The following is a 9,099-nucleotide window of genomic DNA, read 5'->3' as shown; positions in this document are numbered from 1 at the left end:
TAGGACTATTAATGACTATTAAGGCAAATTCGAGTCTCGCGAGTTTGGCGGGCGTGGGGGGGGGGGGGGGGAATTGTTTAGGAGTCGCTGTACTTTGGCGTGTGCGAAATGATGCGGGTAATAAGAATAGGGAAAAGGTGCGAGCGAGGTGAGCATAAGTAGGTGACCATAAGCAGAGGTGACCGAACGTAAAATGCTTTTAGGCATAATCGTTCACCCATCCCCGACGTTGGAAATTGCAAACCCACGGGATTTTCACGAGGTTGACTTTACTCGCGCGATTTTCCACGCGATCTCGAGCTTCCATATCCTTAAGACAAAACTATTTGGCTAAGAAGAGAAGATGCAGTCGAGGAGGTCTGCATCGTCGCTTATTGACATGTACACTCTGGCCCTTTTCAATGTTTCAAGATTTCTGAATTGCTGGAGGGGGCACGGCTTACGTGTCCTTGCCTAGAATTAATTAACGTACGGGCTCCAAGTAAGCGGCAAGTAACTTTTTAGTAAGAGCGATCCTCCGACCCGCAGTGGCTATTTCTGCTCCGGAGTACCAAAAACAATGTCCCTTGTAACAAAAGCATTTTTCAATTAAATATACGAGAATATTTGGTAGTAGTGGTGTTTCGCGAAGCTCGACATCCAGTACGTAAATTCTCGCTTTCCGCACAAACTTCCCTCGTCGTCGTATTTGCAATGTCGAGAATTAATGAAAATTCGACGCGCGACATGCACAATGTGTGCGGGGAAAATATGAATTAACATTGTTGCTACGTTAATTTTATCGCGGGTTACCTCGGATAGATGGAATATTTGGTTGCAATGTGGTTGGAACTCTCTGTATTATTTGACTTATTGATAACAATGTCGAATGCAACTTTAGATCGAAACTTCGCTTTCTTCAAGTATGTTCGTTATCCATAGGATTTTCTCGATAATACTCCACAATAATAATAAATAATAAATAATAAATAATAAATTAACAACAACGACAATTACAAATGACAATAACAATCATAATGATAACAATAGCAATAGCAATAGCAATAGCAATAGCAATAGCAATAGCAATAGTAATACTGATAAGGATAATAAGAATAATGACTGTATCATTACGTATTGTTGGAAAGTATGGACAAACTATTTTCTAACCAATGAGGAACGTCCTAAAGTCGCTCATTATACGAGATCTACTACTACTACTACTAACACCAATACAAAATTGTATTATTTATAATTATTAAATAATAGTAATAATAATAATAATAATAATAATAATAATAATAATAATAATAATAATAATAATAACGACAACAACAGCGACAACGACGACGACGATGACGACAACAACAATGATAATAATAACAGCAACAACAATAATAAAAATAACAATGATAATGACAATAATATTAAAATTGTGCTACAAATACATATATATATATATATATATATATATATATATATATATATATAATCTAGAGTTTAATGAAAATAATCAAAAAAAGGAAAACAAATTTTGTTTAATATTCTGTATATCCGCTGAATCTGTATAACCTTTATCATAAAAAAATAAAGCAAAAGAAAATGAGAAAAAAATAAATTACAATTATTGAAAATAAAAATAATTTTATCTTGCAATGGCCTTCTATGTCTATGAGAAATTGCTTCTCACTCGATGACTATTGAATTGTAACAAGTAACGAATGTAATATCACTTTTCTCATGTACTTTCTCCTCATTAGGAAATATTTTCAACGGAATCGAATAATGGTATTGCGAGACAATAATAATGACAATGGAAAACACGAATCTATAAATATCGCGAGACTATGTATATATATATATATATATATATATATATATATATATATATCTCCCCCTATTTTTTATATGATAGTTTGGCTTCCTCAAAAATATCGAAAGCCAAAAAATCGTACAAATATGATTAGATGTAAATTTATTACGTTACTAATACAATGTGCGTTAAGCAAAAGTTGCCGTGAGTTTTTCTCTTTAATTTGAAAATTGGCGAAGGAAGGGGGAAAGAGGAATGGAGACGAGAGAGAGAGAGAGAGAGAGAGAGAGAGAGAGAGAGAGAGAGAGAGAGAGAGAGAGTACTCACGAGTCGCCTCTCGTTAAAATATATTTCACAGTGAGCAGGTGAAAAGCAGTCCGAGGACAAACGATAATAATAATACAATTTCCTGACAAAGTCGTTGGGATGAGAGTCTACCTGAATTTACCTATGGTTTGGTTTGATTTGGTTTGGTTTGGTTTAGCCAGTACGCGCCGGAGGTTATCGAGGTCGTCAGTCGCAACATAGACGACTGCCCCGAGATAGAATATCGCGGCGCTATGAAATGTCGAAAGCGAGATCGAGAATGAGAAATGTCGTTAAAACGATACGACAGCATAACCGAAGAATGTCCATGTCGCGAGGCTTTGTATTGGTCACCAGCGTCAACGCCAACATACGTCATTTATATGTACAAATTGTTGCTCCTTCGTGTTTTCTATATTTTTTTATTTTTTTATTTTGAGCATTTAACGAACGGCGTGCCTCGGTGATCGGACTATTGAATGTTTTTTTTTATAAATTTAAAATCAATTGCTCGAGGGTCTCTTGTGCGCCTTTTCCGACGTTTCGCATTATCAAGGAGGGAGGCCGGTAAGTAATGGTAATGTCTATCGATAATAATAATTTGTAATTACAATTTTATTACGAATGTTCGTTACAGTTATTCAGTTATTGATATATAAAGAAAGAAAGAAAGAAAGAAAGAAAGAAAGAGAGAAAGAAGAAGAAAAAAAAAAAAAGAAAAAAAAAAAGTATTACTGCTAGTTATTATGAAGTAATACTTTGTAAGAAGATATGCAATCGTTTCGTTTTACAAATCTATCTATCCATTTGGAATATACCAAATATAAGAATTTATGTTTAAACTTTGGTCGGCCCATTTAATAAATATTTTACAATATGAATCTCTTTTTTGTTTTAAAATATTACCATCGATGACTCGATATTCGAGAACGTGTAAAGTTACTTTTAATTTCGTATTAAAATTTTAATCCCTTTTTTAATTCGAAATACGCAACTAGTATTCTTAAGATTAAAAATTTAATTAAATATGAATTTAAAAAACACATTGCTTTGCAATTAAAAGATTAAACTCAAACTTAATTGAAAAATGAATGTCGTGTTGTGAATGCTACCAAGTTAAGTCATCGCTGCCGCACAAAATCATTCAAAATAAAAATTTAGGCCAAATGCTTGAAACGAAATAAGACCAAAGTTACAATTTTGAATGATAACGTTTTTATCCAACATGATAAATATAATAACTCATGTCTTAATGTCGACAGTCGGATGCATTGAGTGACGACTAATTAAATTGAAATGCATAGTGCACGCGTTTAATGCAAAAAGGGCTCACCTATTAATACCAATCTAATAGCGATCGACTGAAGAAATTACGGTGAAGTATAATAATCGAATAAAAAAAAAAATGTAAGATACGCTGTCGTTGGTCGCTTTATAAATAAAAAAGAAGAAAAAAAAAAAAAAGAAAAGAAAAAGAACCGAGAAACAGGAAGCTCTTGTCCTGCTTAGATAGATCGAAAGATATGACATTAATAGTATAGATAGAAAATATTTCCTAATTACATATAACATGTACATGTTATAATATACAATATTGTGTAATAATAAGATGTCCAGCATTCGAATATATTTTCGTAGAAATTTAATTGGAAAGAATTTAAAACTTTTAAATAGCAAAAATAACATTACTTTTCGTAGTTTTTTATTTATTTATTTATTTTTTGTTCATTATTGCGAATTACGAATTTTCATTTCCGTAACCTGATTCGAAATTTTAAAGCCGCGCTACATCAATTCCATTTCTGAGATTCTGAGAGCACAAGTATTACTTTATAATGATTCGAATTATCTCTTTACAAAGTCAATAAAACATTACATTGATAATATTACATTCATTTCAAGTAATCTTTCATACATCACGGATAATCACAATAACTCCCAATCACTGCTACATAGGCTTTAGAATTATTATAAGATGCCTACTCTCTTGCACTTATTGTTTAACGTCGCAAATCACTAATCATTTCTCCATACCCTTTGCTATATCATTTTTATAATAATAATAAGAATGTCAGTCAACAGAAGAGTGATATCTTGTACATCGGATAATTATACCATCTAGTACGAACAAATTGAAAAACATCAGTGCTTTGGTACTTGATGGAATTTTTTACTTATAACCTTCCCATAACTGTTGTCTTTCTTCCTCTTTAGCTTATGCAACATTTATCATTAATCGTTTTCATAATACAGTTTATGAATTACATAAAATCATAAACTGTAGGATCGCGTCATAGGAGGTGTTTGCGCTAACCTCGCGAGGTCTCGACAAACATGGCTGAGTTCCCAAAAATTTACAAATCAATTATTAGCCTAAGTTATGCAAGAAAAAGAGGACGAAAATCAAATAATAACAAATGATTGAACACGAGACACGAGCCATCGATGTGTTAGAATAAAAGATTTTGTTATGGTGAGCTGTAATTTTATTCGATCATCATATTTCAAGAAAATGTGATATATAATGGTAGACAATTTTCTCACTTGAAAGCAAAGAATGAAAAAAAAAATAAAATAAATAATAAATGCTAAACATTCCCATTGACGCACGACTCTCGATTTCCTTAAAGGGAACTCTCTAAGGTCTTATCCAATCGTTTACAATACAGTAAAAATACAATAGTGTGCGTTGGAATGACATGAAAAGATTAAGAGACAAAGCATATGGCCTACCAACGTCTAACGTGCAATTGCATAATGTGGAAAATGCAAGAAATACAGTTGAAATTCTTCACATCGGCAATACCCCATGCTCCAGTGTCAAAATTAAATTGAATTCGCTAATTCCATTTATTCGAGAACGCAGAGATAAAAAATGCGGAGGAATCGAAGTAAAAAACACCGGCTAATCTTCTCGAATGTCTTCGATGATAAAGAGGGTAGAGGGAGAGGTGGGACGCAGCCATAAAATAGTCTTCCGAGCCTCCCCACCAACTTTGCTAATCGCGATAAAGCCCGTCTGATAATAATTATTTGTCGTGAATATTGTTGACGTTTGCCTGACAGCTGACGGTCAGCTAACCAGCCGCCCATAGATCGCGACGATCGAGGACCGCAGCGGATATCTCATGCGTTAAATTAGTACTTCGTTAATGACAAAGCATCTACAATTTGCGACATCCAATACGTAGGAATCATTACGACGTCTCGGTTTTGCAAATCTCCAGGAATTTTACAATTGACATGGAGAAATTCCTAGATGAGAGCAAAGAGCAATGCGTAGGCATTCTCGATCGAACGAGAAAATTGCCTACTTTATTGATTTTGTCAAACGTTAATTGTGCACCTGCTATGATCAATATAACATGACGAGGATAAATCAAATGTTAAGCGTTGAATTAATTAATTAAGCTATTATAATCGATCGCGAATAAAAATCTGGTTATAAATAATATAGACGATTACGTATTTTGTATTAATATATATATATATATATATATATATATATATATATATATATAGTTTATTAGCTATTAGCTAAATAAATACCGTGAATTAATCGACTAACTATTAGACGAATATCCGGCAGATTTTATTATTTATTTAATATTTGTATCGGATGCGCGATAGGAAAGTATTAGAGCGTAGATCGAACATTTTTAACACCCCTGTCGGCCGAACTTCCATGCAATCCTATCTATACGAGCAATTCTTAATTTCAAATTAATTCTAATATATTCCCATTTTAGCCGCGCTCGCGATTTCAAGTACTCATTACTTCGTGTCAAATTGCGAATTGAGCGAGCTGCGGCTCCTTTGCTTACGAAGAGCTCAGGGCACATATATTTTACCACGTGATACCAAGACTTACTTACCTTATGATGTATACATAATTTATGTTGGCGTGATGTGACGTTCGCGACACGAATTTAATGCCCGTATTAAATGAAATTTACGAGGTCCCTCCTACAACGTATTATACCCAACCGCCATGAAAATCAATCTGCGACGCGAATGGAGAATTCGTGAGCTTGGCGCCACCTTACGGTGAGCGGCTGTAGCTCGCGTCGGATGGTAACCTGATGAACATTTTCGTTGGGCTCGTTGCAGTGGGAATATCGACCGAGTCTTCGATGCAACAATAATTATTGATTATAATAACTAATTAATTTCATTTCTAATTTCATTTTTTCAAGCACTAATTAATAACAATAAAAAATTGAATTAATTATATAATTATAAATCATATGCTTTACAAAGAATCGGGCCCAAAAGCATTAGACAATCTTTTTATTTGAATATTACATTTAAATTTGACAAGCCTTCTATTAACAATAACAAAGAAAATCTTAGCAGCTAAGAATCGGACTACATTTAACATGATACTAATTGTTATATTTGCTCATAATATTGCTGGCAGCTTTAGTATTAGTAGGGTAAAATAAATTAGACAATAATGGGATTAGATGAATTAAATTTTTAATTAATTTACAGAATATTTCAATTTTACAGTGTTATCGAATTCAATAATGAAAATACGAATGCCTTTAGATTCTTATACACTACCAGTACGATAATGGAAATATATCAAAAATTTTACAACACACCGCACAACATTATATATTGAAGCTGCATCAACTGATGCTTTGCAAACAGGTAGCATAAATATGATTAATATAATGACATATAATGCATTACCAGCATTCACAAAATAGGTCAATTAATATTATTTCACAATTAATGTAAAAAAAATGTCAATTTATAAAAAATTTTCTCCTCAAAAAAATATGTAATTTTGATTGTTTCCAAGACTCGATTTTGTGTTTCTCAGACTCGCGAAAATATATATATATATATATATATATATATATATATATATATATATATATATAAGTGTGTTTGTGCGGGTGTGTGTGTGTGTGTGTCTCTCTCTCTCTCTCTCTCTGTGTGTGTGTGTGTGTGTAAAAAAAAAAAAAACAAAAGAAAAAAAAGAGAGAGAAAGAAACAAGGTATCATTTAGTTATATCTGTACCTTATTCTGCGTAAGCTTTCCTTTCACTGTTCACGATATAATATGACGAATCTGTGTAATTCTAAAGTAAAAAGCTCAATACAAAGTGTTATGATCAAGACGATAGAAAACAAAACGTACTTAATGTCGTTTTAATGAATTTATGTGTTGTAATCGAATTAAAAACCAGCAGTGACTATTAAGCAGCGATCAGCACTTGAAAGTTTAGTTGTAAAAAACATTTTACTTTATCATTAATTTATACAACATTCTGTAATAATTATTATTTTTCGCTCGTTTCTTAGCTGATCTAAGAATAATTGTAGGCATAACAAGAGGACAAAAGTAAATCCAATGAAACTACCTCAGTGGATTATATATTTATATAATATAAATATCTTATAAATACTATTATGTCATTATTTAAAACATCTTGCTTGCACGACTGAAGTAAAGAACCTAATTTTTTTTTTACTTTCGCGTGGGAATAAGTAAAACAAGACGGTTAAAAAAAATAATAATAATAAACAAATAAATGACGAAAATTAAAAAGAAAAAAAAAATTGAAGAAATATTCATGTTCATTGGCCACTTTTTATTCAATAAAGTTTTGTAACTAGCATTAACGTATGGGTTAACTAACTACTAGAAACAACGTAAATGTCGATAAAGCAGAGTAATATCGAAATATATACAAAAAGGATGTTGAGAAATTAATTAAATCAGTCACCGGAGAAGCATTTGTTTGGCGCCGCCATATTAAAACTACAAAACTCAACATTAACGGAGAAAAGTACTAAGCATTAGAATATAAAGAAAAATCGATTTTTTAACAATTTCATCTTCATCTAGCTCTTGAAAACTTGAATTGCCCGCATGATTACAGTTGCTTAATATTAAAAAAAAATAGAAAAAAGAAGAATTCTCATCGTTAATTCAATTATTGCTATGTAAGTGTTTGTATGGACAGGTCACAGTAAAGATTATAATTTTATGTATCCAAGAAAGTATTTAATTTAACGTATAGTCTTTAGTTATTTGTTATAAAAATAAAAACTTTAAGGATAAACAATTCGAACGATCCATTCGCGTTTCTTATGCAATATTAAGTGTAAACTAATATGATTATACATTGTTGTTGCTGTTGTCGTCGTTGCTGTTGGTGTTACTGCTGCTGTTGGTCTTGTTGATAACAATAAACACTAAGATACGGATTTATGTATGATAATTAAATTTATCTCTCGATTATTCCATTAATTTTACATAAATCAATATAATAATATTTAGGTTTACAGAGATAATCGTATATAATTGACTATAGAGAAACGATGATTCGTTGTCTGCTTTTCATTCGTATTAAGTTGACATTCAATAAAATACATTTTGAGGCGCGATTGTTCGCGAAAAAACGAAATCGATTTTTCTGAGACTTTGAAAAGTCGTAAACAATTAAGTTCTGCGTTCTCTATTAAGAAGACGTAAAATCCTGATGCTGATTGGTATAATTATTCTTTACCGAGCTATTTTACCAACGATATAGTTTAATTATTAGTAAGTAATACATTTTTAAAGATATTGTTTCTCGTCTACTTCACAATATAATTCAATATTCATTTGTTGCGGTGACATTGAAAGGCGTTTACTATACCAAAGGTATATATAAATTAACAAATAATTTCGACGCATCGCACAAACAATGAATATTGCTTTTCCATCGGTATTAGTCGGTAGGAAGTACTTGGTCGGCAAATACTTAGGCCACGGCTTATAGACATTACATATTTCACATCGTCCATTTGTATAATACATTCGTGCTAAATATAAAGACACGCTGATCTTGCATTTGCATAACAATAACACACACGTGCGCACTCTCTCTCTCTCTCTCTCTCTCATTCGCGCTCTCTCTCTCTCTCTCTCTTTACTCCCCACCGCGCCATAGATACCATTGGACTCTTTAAGCACTTTGACGAGAACTTTACGGATGCGT

This window comes from Ceratosolen solmsi, unplaced genomic scaffold, assembly GCF_000503995.2.
Source record: "Ceratosolen solmsi marchali unplaced genomic scaffold, CerSol_1.0 scaffold13, whole genome shotgun sequence".
Taxonomy (NCBI): Eukaryota; Metazoa; Arthropoda; class Insecta; order Hymenoptera; family Agaonidae; genus Ceratosolen; species Ceratosolen solmsi.
The sequence above is the reverse complement of the archived record's forward strand: the minus strand, read 5'-3'. Positions refer to the sequence as shown.